At 34.0% G+C, this 13,354-nt stretch overlaps 1 protein-coding gene across 1 annotated transcript in view; it reads left to right on the top strand.

The window, feature by feature from the left end:
- Nucleotides 1–3,605: 3,605 nt before the first annotated feature.
- Nucleotides 3,606–13,354, top strand: part of LOC118271082 (glutaredoxin domain-containing cysteine-rich protein CG31559) — a 92,328-nt gene continuing 82,579 nt past the window's right edge. The window contains exon 1 of the mRNA XM_050695869.1: nt 3,606–3,869. The gene's annotated coding sequence lies outside the window, so the exon portion shown is untranslated. The remainder of the gene's footprint in view (nt 3,870–13,354) is intronic.

Genomic DNA, 13,354 nt, shown 5'->3' with positions numbered 1-13,354 from the left:
CGTAACCTACATATTGAGGCATCAAGGAGACTCTTACTGACTAAAAACCACGTTTCTGTTTCTGTTCTACGAGATGGAGCCCAGGGGCCTTAGTCTGCTATTACAATTGTGTCAGAATGGTCGATAATTACACAGACACAAAACAGACACAATTGTAATAGCAGACTAAGGCCCCTGGTAGCCGACAAGGTAGTCCGCAGTTCTAGTTATTACTTGTGTAAAACCATGATCATATCTGGTATGAATATAAAACTCCAATAATACAAAAGGACAAAAAACACAAAACAGGGACCTCAAAGAGGATATTTTAAAGTCGAGAAGATTATATATAAAAAAAAACTTGTTTCGTCGGTTATCAAGTACGAACGAACGGTGGAGGTCGCCCAACAACATTCCACGTCAAAGATTATTTTTAGGCATTCGCTAAAAATCAGTGACCATGTATTATTATATATACATGATTGCAGATCAAGTTATACATAACCAGTATAAACTGAGCTTCGAATATACGGAAAGATCGTACAAAGCGAGGTCATGATAAACTGGTTTATTATAGCTTGGTGTGTTCCTTGTGTTTGTGGTCGACAGAAAAAACGTGGAAGAATAAAAGTTGATGGACAAGGATAATGATAATTATAAGCTACATATTACATCTGTTCAAAATTCTAAGAATTCGTTTAAGGATAACCAATAGGAAAGTTGTAAAAAGAATTTAACGTAGTAAACAGAAGCGTATTTCTAGTAATACTACTAACTTTAAAAGTCAGACTAATATTCAGTTCGTTTGTTTTGATGATTACTTTGTTGGTCGATCACGCTGAAACTAGTGAACAGATTTTGAATGAATGGTACCTATATGCATAGACAGGATTTGAGTTGACTTTGATGGTACACTACGATGGTGGTGATGGGAACACGGACGAAGCCGCTGGCAGAAGCTATGGGACAAGCCCGCCACAACCTCCCATACCGCTGCAACTCCTGTAAGCCAGGATCTACAGTAGATACAACCATGAAAACACCGGATCACTGAAGTTTGGCGCGTCTGAGGGACATAAATGACTGTCTTGAACCCCGCAACGAAATAAATCAGAAGATATTGTTAGAGGAGAAGAAAAGAAACTAGCAGAAGCTAGTTTATTCATAAATTCCTTTCCTACACATAGTTTTATTCCATTCAAGTCAATGAGGAACTTTCCATCCCGGTTTAAAACATCGACACCTCATTGTTTTTGCCAAATAACTAACAGTTACCACAATTAGCCTTTATAGCCTCAAGCACACTTCGTTTTCTCACTCAACGGTCATTGAACCGAAAAATAAATATAATAGTTGCGTGCTGAAAAATACGTAACTTGATCTATAACTTGAAACCGTTAAGTTAACTGTGTGCCGTCTGATGTTATGGAATACACATTACCGGTCGGTATACGGTAAGAAAAAATTCAAGTAGGTGTATATTCGACCAATCTATTTATGAATGTTATTATCAACACATAATATTTTTTGTTAATATAAATTCACTCGATGATTGAGAGTTCATAAGTATTTACTGTTTACCAAAGTGCTTTGGGTTCTATTCCTGGCTTTGCTTGAAAAACAGGTGTTAAACTGTCTGCATAAGTTTTGTGTGTGTTTGTTACTCGTTCATGCAAACACTGTGTAATGGGTCTGAATGTTTGGTATAGAGACAGATCATAAATAAATAAATAAATATCGTCACGCATTTTATCCCCGAATGGGAAGGCAGATGTACATATACAACATACAACTTCTTTTTAAAATCCCATTTAATTTGGGGTGAGCCTATTGCCATATACTGGACACATTATCCTTCACCGTTTGTCAGTGGTGTATAAATAATCTTAAAAAGTATGCATGGAAATGGTTACATTACTACTTGCCGATGTTAAGTTTCAAAACCGCACCCTCATACATGAAGAGTCTTAAACCTTCGGACCACTACGACAAACCTATAACCATATTGAGATTAACTGACATTGATTACTATGATTGAAATCGATCTAAAGATACAAGATTAGCCGTATAAGTAAAATAACACAAATATTTTGCTATCTATGTATGTACTATGCACATTATCACACACATATGACTTTAAATACACAACGGATAAGGTTCATACTGAAAATGGTGGTGTACCATATTCGTATCTTCTATTTGTGGAGGCTGTTTGCATTCAATCTGTTTGTAATAGAATATATTTTAAATACCTGTGTTTGTAATAGAATATATTTTAAATACCTAGATATGGTTTTCAATGTTATTTTAATTTCAAATCCATTTAAAATGGCCTCAAAGAAAAACAATGTGAAATAACGCTGGCGTTGTGCTTCGTCGTGTAAGTGAGGTTACTGGTATACCAATCTTCCCAAAATACGCACTTGTAACGCTACTGGTGTTTGCAATCCATGGCGGCGGTAATTGCATACTATCAGGTGATGCTTCTGCTCGTATGTGTACTTGTATATTCTTAATGATGTTTGTTAGGGCCAGGAAAGTGATCGAGTGGAGACCACGGAGCGAAAGACGAAGAGCGGGCAGACCTCCCGCTAGGTAGTCTGACGATATCGCCAGGGTTGCAGGGAGCCAGTGAATGCAGGTGACGAGCAGTTGTCTTTCGGCGTGGAGGACTAAGGTCTTGAGGCCTTTGTCTAGAAGTAAACGTCTTCCAGCTAATGATGCTGACGATAATGTATATTCTAGAATTCAATTAATTTTCCAAGATCAAACTTAGCAGTCGGTTTTGCAACCATCAGGACTAATAAGGCTGTGTAGGTAAATTAATGGGAAACAATAAAAATACATAATCACATTATTTATATTATAAAACAAAGCTGAATAACCGAGTTATTGTAAACTGTAACTGTACAATATAAAAAGTAACTGCGGTTTTTAACCTTATATAAATAGTTGAATAATATTACAAAATACATATAATTCTCACATTATTATAGTTTTATTTAATGAAAATTCCTTTTTCAGAAAAATGTGCTATTGTTTATATCTGGGTGGAAAGTGATCATTCAAATCTCAACCTTATTTTCAATGAGTTAAGGATGAAATTAAAATAAACCGTTAAGTATATCTGTTACCTTGGCTGTAGTAACATTGTTTTGTGAAAAAGACATCAACGCGCGAATAGTGCAAATAAACATTTTATATGTCTTTTTTTATTATATAAACATTCAAATTATGTGCAAAACTTTCATTAGATAAATTTAAATAATATGCAAAGTTAAATTTCATGTTATATATTTTTTAACGGAAACTTTTTTAGCTTATTTATTGCGTAAGCACATTCATAATACAAGTTTATATATTTTATAATAAATGTTTTAAATATATTCATTTAAAAAAAATACGAAGAAAATTAAAACGAGACATTGCAAAAAATGTGCTCCTGCGCATGTGAAGGCGACCGAGGTGGCAATGTGTTTCTAAATGCAACAAAAAAGTCTTAAACGACAAAATTAACCACTGAAAAGTAAACTTAAAAGCAGAAACGGTAAAGTTCAAAATAGCTTGACACAGAACCAATTAACTTGACAGTGTGAATGGAGAAGGCTCGTCAACTACCACTCATTTGAGAAACTGCCTCAGTCCGCGACAAGCGTTCGTCGTTGCTGCACGCATGCGCGATCTCCTCCCATTGGCCGATTTGAATTTCGGATCCGAACGTTCTAACCGAACCGGCCAATCGCGTTCGATCGTTTGATTTCTTTTCGCGTCCACTTTTTGCATGTACGTGATATTCCGTTAAGTGCCCTGTGCTTGTGACAATTTGGAGTCAGTGAATAATCGACTTATTGTTTTATGGCAGAAGGTCGGATGTTCTCTCACGTTTTCTGGTAAGATATTAATGATAATAATTACTGTTAATTGTATCATTTGTCTAGGTTTTTTGTTCTGTATATGAATTCGCACGGTCGTTGCTAGTTTGTGGATTTCGAGATCACTTTTGAAATTGTTACGACAAGTCACTGTCATGGTTGAGCTTGCGTATTATACCTAGTAATTAAGTATAATAATATAATTAAACAATACAATGAAACTTAGACATATGTTAGTATCACTGGGACTTTTTCGGATTTTCGTAAATTTCTCAGTAGTAGCACGGAGTCTGGAATTGTGCCCAGTATACGGCAATAGGCTCACCCCTTATTACATATTACATGGGACTTAGAACACAAATGGTGAAAATCGTGACGTTGTTTCTTAGACTTTAAACACAAGTAACGAAGACATCCAATGCCTAAGTAAGATGACAATATCTTCTTAATATAACATTATTGTATATATACGAAAGTATGCGAGTAAGTTTGTGTGTATGTTTGTTACTCAATCACGTCAAAACGGCTGAAGGGATCGGGATGAAACATGGAACAAGGGTAGATTATGGTCTGGAATAACACATAGGCTAGTTTTATTCCACGGGAACGCAGGTGAAGCCTCTAGCTGAAGCTAGTATTACATATACTCCGGACGGGTATTCCATTATTTTTTACTGCATATAGGGTGTCCTTTTTTGCATCGTACGAATGCACCTTGCAACCGTGCCCTTTAAAAGGCACGTGTCCGTTCCGTGTCAATTAATTCAATTAATATGCCATAGAGGTACATAAAATCTTTAAGGTTTCCAATCAAGAAATAATAATACCTACGTCATTGATGTTTTTTTGTAATAGAGATATTATTATTTTCATTATAAATGAACTTTGATTGATTCGTTGATCGAGTAGTTGTTTGTGTGACCCGGTGTTAGGTTCCATTCCCGGATGGAAGTAAGGATTGTTGATGGCTTTTTGAAAATTTGTCGTAATAATAATATTGGACGGCTGATGTCAGAATTCACTTCAATTAAAATCGTTCAACACGCCTCTGCGAGTTGGCTTCGGCTCCTCGTAAGCCTTCCAAAGGACCGGGACTATGTGGTCCCGTGCAAGGAAAAGAACATATAAATAATAAGGGTCTGAAAATGCCTGGTGTAGGGAAATAGGCTCATACCTTTCAAAATAAAAATTTACCCAACCTGAATTTAAACACAGGATCTTCAACTAAAGCTCAATATAGTACATATACAATAAGCATTTACTTAACGGTTCCAAAGCTTGTATATGTATACATAACATACATGAGATGTTCAAACACGGATGCTGAGGTCATCGATATAGTGATGTGCTTATTATATATATATTTATATATCTTTGAAATGACCTCATGTTAGTGTGAGGTGCATCACTACGTTCGTAATAAAAAAGTTTGATACGTATCAGTTATGGTTATGGTAATTGGTGACTTAAGATCGTGTTTATGCTTCGTTTGTTGGTTATGAGAAGACTGAAGTTCGATTTCTGTGTTTGACAAAGTGACAGGGTTTTTTTTATAATAACTATCGTGAGATATTCTAAATTAAACGTGGTCGCGTCTGCGCACGCTGCTCATGATGAAGTGTCCCGCTGTGACTCGATACTTGTAGAGCTTTTCTCGATTAATTTACATGAGTAACCTGTGATTTTTAGTTAATTTAGTGATAAGAATTTTTAGTTTTGAATATCTTACGAAGAGTAGAATTGTACCCTGTGTATGATATTAGATTCACATAGTATGTACGAAAAGTAAACTGCCTTGGCATATGCGATATAGTATAAGGTTAAGGACCTTTAAGGCTGTATAAGTTTGATGCCAAAGTTAACCAATATGCTATCGAATTTTGGATGGCCATTATTATCGTAAATATTTAAGATTTTGTGAGAAGATGGATGGCTGGTGAATTAGTTTTAAGTCATTAAAATTATTGTACTTTTTTTTTGTCAAATAGGTAATTATATAATGTGAAGTATTTTATATCACTTTAACTGTATAATGTATTGGTTTAAGCTTTACTACAACTATGCATATTTTTTTACTTAAGACCCTATTAATAATCTTGATCTATTTTGTAGGTTAAAAGTTGATTCGAATAATAGGGTATGCAACTCTGTTCCTTTAATTAATAGAGTCGTGATAATAGTCTTTCGAATCATTACCACTTTCAATTACAAGGTAATTAATGAAGTATTTCAAATTATAATTAGTATTTTCGATTCATATCGAGATGATATTCATATTTAAATTGTAATTAAGGCACTAGAGGATACTATCACGCGATCTGAGTATAAATCATTTACTGATTTACACCGATATTCAAATCTGAAGAGGCATTCATTAATAATGGATTTTCTATTCATTACACGTCTCGATGAAATACATAGTAAAGCTGGATATTTTGTTGGTACATAGTAAAATATATTATTTTACAAAACTTCCGTCTTCATAATATATAGGCCAGCAAAGTGTATTTACTACTTTGGACTACCAATAAAAGGATGAAAAATAAATTGATTTTTTGCAAGGCATAATTGACATCTTTATTCTGTCAATCCTGCATATAAGGTAGGTATTTTTAACGACACCAGACCTGTCAACCAAAAATATTAACCACTATTAACTTGGAAAATCACTATTTTATCGAAAAATTAATAAGATTGCTTAGGCTAAGCCAGTAAACAACCAGACGGATCACCTGATGGCTTTCCATCAGGTGATCCGTCTTTACTGGCTTACTACGTCCGTTGTTTACTGGCTTATACCATAAAAAATATACACTCTGCCTACCCCACAGCGTCCAACAACGGTTACTGATTAAAGATAGTTCATAATTAGAGTAATTATTATTACTGTAGCTTATCCCTATGGCCATCTCGTGTATGTTCCAGTAACACATGCTACTACTAACCTAGTTAGAAAATAAATAAGCAGGTGTGTTGGGTAAGTTTTTTTTTAGAAAAACTATCGTGAGTAATACTAAATTAACTAAAGAGTCCCACTATGATTCGAAACTAGTAGGGCATTTCTCAATACATTTACGCAAGTTAAGTTTGTGAACGAATGTCAGAAGTATTGGTGATTGAGTCGTTCTTTAATATTATAAATGTGAATGTGTGTTTGTTTGTCTTCATAGAACAACTGTTCTATGTTAAGATTTGTGACTGAGTGGAATAACTTTTTTTTCTCCATGAAACTTACTAAAAATATGATTTTAATTTTGAGCTCACATTTTCATTTGCTTGTGATCAAGAAATGATTAGCACTAGTTAGCGTCAGATTTATGAATTTGATGCTATTTCTTATTAGAATGTTAACAATATAAGCGTACTTTTAGCAACAATGTGTGACATGAACATTTTACAAACTTTTAATGAATTACAAAGGCTTTATCTAAATTAGCTTTGCCATGCTACCTCTTTTTAATGTAAACATGAAGTTGCAGTACATAGGTTTTTCCGGAACTGCGGACTGCTTAGCGGGTTACCGGGGCTCCGGTTCGAAAAGCAGGAGTAGGAACAGGGTGGTTTTTAATCAGTAAGAGTCTGACACTCCTCTCACGCCTTACACAAGGCGGGAGAAGACATTGGGTGATTTCCCCCTTAAAAAAATAAGAAGCACAAAAATAAGTTTTCTACCTTTATAAAATTAAGACTGATGTTAGTACTAAAACTCAATTGTCATAGTTTTATAAAAGCCTGAGATTTGAAATGACTCCACAGAGTGACAAAATCAACAACAAAATGACCCCGAGCACACCTATCTTTCGAATCTGATCAACATACCGTATCGCTTTCAAAATAAAGGTCACATTTGCACAACACGACAAAATATTTTAAGTCTAATATTCTATTCTCTTGTCTAGATTTTTTTTAAAAAGGTGACAAAATTATTGAGACATCTTCATTTGGTAATACCAAAGAGTCTGGTTGCAAACTCGAGTTTGACATTTCGGACGTTCTAAATTTAAATATTGTATTTTGTTTTAATTTATGTATAGTATGTATGTAAATTCTTATTTTAAAACGTGTCTGGAATTGTGTAGAATGTTCTAGTAATGTGAAGTTGAATTGACTTGATTTTAAATAATTTAAATAAAATGTTGGATATTCAACTAGTAAAAATAAAAACTGAAGTTTCCAAAAGTCTTATAGTTTTTTATATAATTCATGGTTTATTTTCAAATGACTTGTATTCGTAATTTAGCAAGCAACATTTATAAAAGGTATTAATTGCTTTCATTTTTAACGATAATCGTCAAATCAGTTAAATGTAATTTTAATTACTAATTTATTAATGTTAAACTACATTAACATATTGCAAAATAAAAATAACTACTGTACGCAAAAAATCTTATGCTTAAAACACTTTATTCTACACGACAGTGGTTCGAACTCGACCAATGAAGCAATAATAAATCCGCATTGTAAATAGGAAAGAAAGTGCTCATTGAAGCAAGTGACAATTGTTTACTTGGTCAAGTTACGTCACAATGACATAAGTACGCCGTCTCGCTGGACAATGCCTACGCGTTAAGAAAGAAATAAAGCACGCTGTATATAGAGACAAAACCGTCGATTAAGAAAGAAATAAAACACGCTGTATATAGAGACTAAACCGTCTAGGCTTTATAATGATGACTGTGTATGGTAGATTAGAAGTGTATTAAGGGTGATTGTTTTCAAGACGAAATTGATTGCAGTTATTTAAGAAAGAAAAGAAAAAAGAATTACATGTTTAGATTCGTCAATTAGTTTATCAAGTGGCATAGCATTATGTCCGAAAAGATCGGCTTAGGAGCACTCAGTTTGATTTTTTTGCAAGATGCTAATGTATGCCTCGTTGGTCGAGTGGTCGAAAGTGCGACTGCCGGACAAGGGGTTTCGGGTTCGATTCCCAGGCCGGGAAAATGTTACTGGACTTTTTTTCGGGTTTTCGATAATTTCTCAGCAGTAGCACGGAGTCTGGAATTGTTTCCAGTATATGGCCCAGTAATCAAACCCGCGAAACGTTGCACAACAGCTGGCTATCAACCACTGAGTCCATGTAACATCATAATATACTCCTGTCAACACGAACAGCAGACTTGTATGATTAATAATTAAAATCGATTTATCACACACGATCGATTCACCAATAAAGATGTTTGATCAAACGACATACGACATCTTAGCTCGCATGATCTGAAAATATGGAAATGTGGTAAAATTAATTATTAATTTACACGTGGTAATTACAACATAATGTCATGCTTGTGGGTTTGCTTGGAGTAAAAAAATCTGTAGAAGAAATTAAAAGATATTGATTAAATATTCGGACGAGACGGTGTTTCTGGATTATGAATGTTGAAATTATTTATTTTGAATTTTAGATCTAATAGTAGTATGAATATAGAACTGTGTCTGGTGTTTAGATATTCAATATTTAGTTAAGGTGTGTATTGACTGAACATATATTGAAATTCTACTTCAAATATATAAATGAGGAAAGAATCTTACAAAATTTTGATTTTTACCAAACCTGAACTATTACTGTACAAGTAGACTAATTAAAAAACTCTTAATATTACCTTAATATCCGCTTACAAATGCTAACATTAAAGCCTAATATGTTAAAATAATTAAAAATTAAATTGTATTAATTGAATATTTTACCAAGTGTAAATTATGCCTAATTAATTTAAGAGTCAAGGTAATTTGTGATACCTGAGTTCGTTATTCAATTTTGAACTTAATTGGTACCAATAATAAGGTTGATTGCATTGTAATGATTGTTTCATTGTGTATTGTCACAAGTGCTACTACTAAACATGTGTGATCTTGATCAGTTTCCTGATCATTCTTATTTAACTCATTGATTGTTTGGTAATTGAATATAATTTTATTTGTATGTATCTACATTTATAGATTTTAATAATATGTTCTTAGAAACATAATTATCAACAAGCTGGTAAAGCTTCAAAAGTCAAAGTCAAATAATTTATTCTAATTAGACCAAAATACACAGTCAGTCTGCCGGTCAATCTTCTAGAGAAGCTGTTTGTTTGTTCCGAAGTGTGAATTCCTGGAGGAGACCTTTCAAGAAACTAAATAGATACCCTTTTCAGTCAGTTCTACAATCCAGTTCTTGGTTACTAAATATGAAGAAGATTACTTTTACAAATCCCTTCTAAGTATTAACAGAAATGTTCTAAGTTAAAATACATAGAATATTTATGTACCCATGTTTATGTACTCACGTGCAAAGATTACCACGTACATAGTCATTAGTATATGAATTACGATGTCTTTGTTAATAGCCGTGTTAGTAAACATCACGTCAGACTTGTATGTTTCCATTAATTACTGTTAATCAATGTAATATCGTTTATCATAAATAGTTTATAATAAACATAGTTTCTGCTAGCATTTTCGCCTGCATCCTTGCTGACGCTAGCTTTTTGATGCTTTTCCACCAGAGATGTGCTATGTAGCTATGCTACGAAGATGTAATATCTAAGCTGTGAAACTATGTGACAGTATCCATGAATATGATTGGTGGTCAATGGCATCCACAGCAACGTAGCATAGCACATATCTGGTGGAAAAGCATCCTTTATCTCCGATTACATACTTCCAAAATTTCATTAAAATAAATAATATGTTTAATATACAAACTCACTTTGAAAACATAAAAAGAAGTAAAAGTATTATAATCTACCATCCTACTCGTATAATACAACACGAACTATCACATAACACAATATATATCAAAGAGACAAGCCTACTACTACAGGCAATAAATAAAGTTTCCTATTAAAATCACGTTGCCACAATTTTTCCACACGATTTCATACAAAAACATGCATGTATGCTTTGAGAGATAATTTATATAGAATCACGCACTATCTTAGATCACATGCGACTATCTCAGTAGATACTTAGTTAATTTTAAATTATCGCGAATGAAACGTTACCGCGTTTAGCTCTCTGATTGGTTGGTTAACTTGGAGCAGCCAATCAGAGCGCTGAACGTCATAAACGTGTCGATCGCGTCAACATAAACTCGCAATAGGTACTCTGAGAGTAGTTTAACGACAATAATTTGAATAATCTTATGAAAAAAGTTAAATTTCAAAATGGCATTATAGCGGGTTCTTACACCGGTTTTGTTACTTTCGATGTACGAGGTGAAACTAGGGATTATTATGAGTATGTGTAAGTATATGTATGTATGTATCTATACTATGCTATGCAAGGCAAAAGCCGTGTCACGTAAGGCGCGTCGCGTTTTGCACGCACCTCAACGAACCATCAGATCATCACAGGGTCCAGTAGGGTTTATGCCTGATCCGGAGCTGCGGACTACCTAGCGGGTTTACCGGGACTCCGGGAAAAGTTTTAGTCAGTAAGAGTCTGACACTCTATCTCGCCTCACCCAAGGTGGGAGAAGTCATTAGATAATACTTTACAAATCTCCTAAGTAAAGGTACTCCTCAAAAAAAAAAAAAACTGCAAGGCAAAGAAGCTTGTTATGGGATATTTTAACTTATAAAACTCTCCTCGTATAATTTCACTATAGCCGTTTGAAAGAGATAGATTATTAAGTTAAGTTTTTTATAGACTGAGGTCATTTAACAATCTGTCGGTTAGCTGAAATGTCGATAATTTTTATTCAAATCATAGAAAAGAACAGACGTGATACTATGGCAAGAATAAAATAAAATAAACACACATCACGAAGAAACGCTAAACGTTTCGCTATGTAATATTTTACACCGCAAGAAATAAATTATAAGAAAGCACTAGTCATTTACTCTTCTATAAAATCCAGGTTAATGTGAGCTCAGATCACATCTAGATTCTAGATCTAAAATGATATCTGCAACATACAATTTTGTATTGAGAAAATCATCTGAACGTCATCATATGATGGCGATATCTAGTTGCAAGTAAAGTTGTTATGTTGGTACATTTCTCAATTAACATCGCAAAGATGATCGAATTCATTCTAGTGTAGTTTGTAGTTACTTTTTTTTAAAGAAATGTTGCCTCAGACTAGTATACCCTTCGGTGTCATGGGTGCATTTATAAACACACAAGTTCACATACACATGAGACTTAAACCCGAAACAATAATTAATTGTGGATCACACATAGAGTGGTTTCTTGCCGAAATCGGACCCGCTATTAGCTAAACGCTGCGCGGCAACCAGTTGCCTAGTCACTACACCACCAGTGCATTCATTACATGTTACAATTTAAGAATAAAATACAGAAGAAGTGTAAAAGAAATCATGCAGCGCCCTGTAAACTCGAACCTTTTAAATTGTGAACTCTAACTTACTTGTCAAGCTTGTAGGTTTTAGCAAATTCTATATTCTTATGTAGAATAGGTTCGGATTGCCTCATAAAATTACTGATAATTTTTTTATTATATTTTTTTTAGCTCTATAATACAACATGTTACTTAATTCATATTTTTTTTAGTACTTTCACACTAAACAATAATTACGTGACTATTAAAGTACATACATATATTAAACAAAAGCAATGTAACATGAACATGGCAATCTGATTAACATTCAAAGCTTTAAAATATATAAAACGATCGCGGATACAAGTCTGCGCGTGACCACAAACAAAGGCTGAGTTCATCAACTCGTTTAGTTACATTGACACACGAGTTACATTGCAACCTTATATACTTACATTTTAAATGTTACATAGTAATACAAGGTCTGGTTGATTGGAATTAGTCTCTAGGCAGGATAAGGTATTGTTTTATTGTCAATAGTCGTAATTTATTTAATAAGGAAGTAAGAAAAAGAAACAGTTTTTAAACGAAACTTAATCTTTTGTAACCATTGCATTGCTTGGCTCGACTACTTTAATACATCTTGACGGGTGTACATGTTTTAAGGGTTAGAGAGCCATGTTTCGTCACAAATGGGCCGGCTCAACCCGAGGGATAACACAGCCTCACAGAAAAACAATTCGTAGAGTTTCTTTGTGTAGGTGAGGTTACAGGAGGCCCAATTTTTCTAATCCCTGATTCCCTAATAACCCTGATATTCCTAACTCCCAAAAGGCACCGCACTAGTAACACCTCTGGTCAGCTCGTTTATCGGCTTATACCATAAAAAAAAACACATACTCAGTTGGGATTTGGAATAGGAGGAGCTTTGTTATTTAATAATAACTGGATTCACCTTAGCAGATGAATAATACCTTGTAGAATTTAATACGAGCTGCGTCATCAGTTGAATATCACATCGCCGTGGTGGCAAGAGGTCAATGTCGTAAAATATAGTATTATAAGCAAGATCGAAAGGTCAGAATTTGATCATCATTATACGTAAAATAGAGGATTTATGAGGAAAACTGAAGCACTTTATGAGAAAGAATGAAATGTAGACATTTTTTGAGTAGATATATGTTCAGGTCTATGATCTAGGTAAAATATGAATTTTAAATAGTTAGATTACATA

Source organism: Spodoptera frugiperda, chromosome 9 (genome assembly GCF_023101765.2).
Source record: "Spodoptera frugiperda isolate SF20-4 chromosome 9, AGI-APGP_CSIRO_Sfru_2.0, whole genome shotgun sequence".
NCBI lineage: Eukaryota > Metazoa > Arthropoda > Insecta > Lepidoptera > Noctuidae > Spodoptera > Spodoptera frugiperda.
Note: the sequence above shows the minus strand (reverse complement) of the source record. Positions and strands in the feature narration are given on the sequence as shown.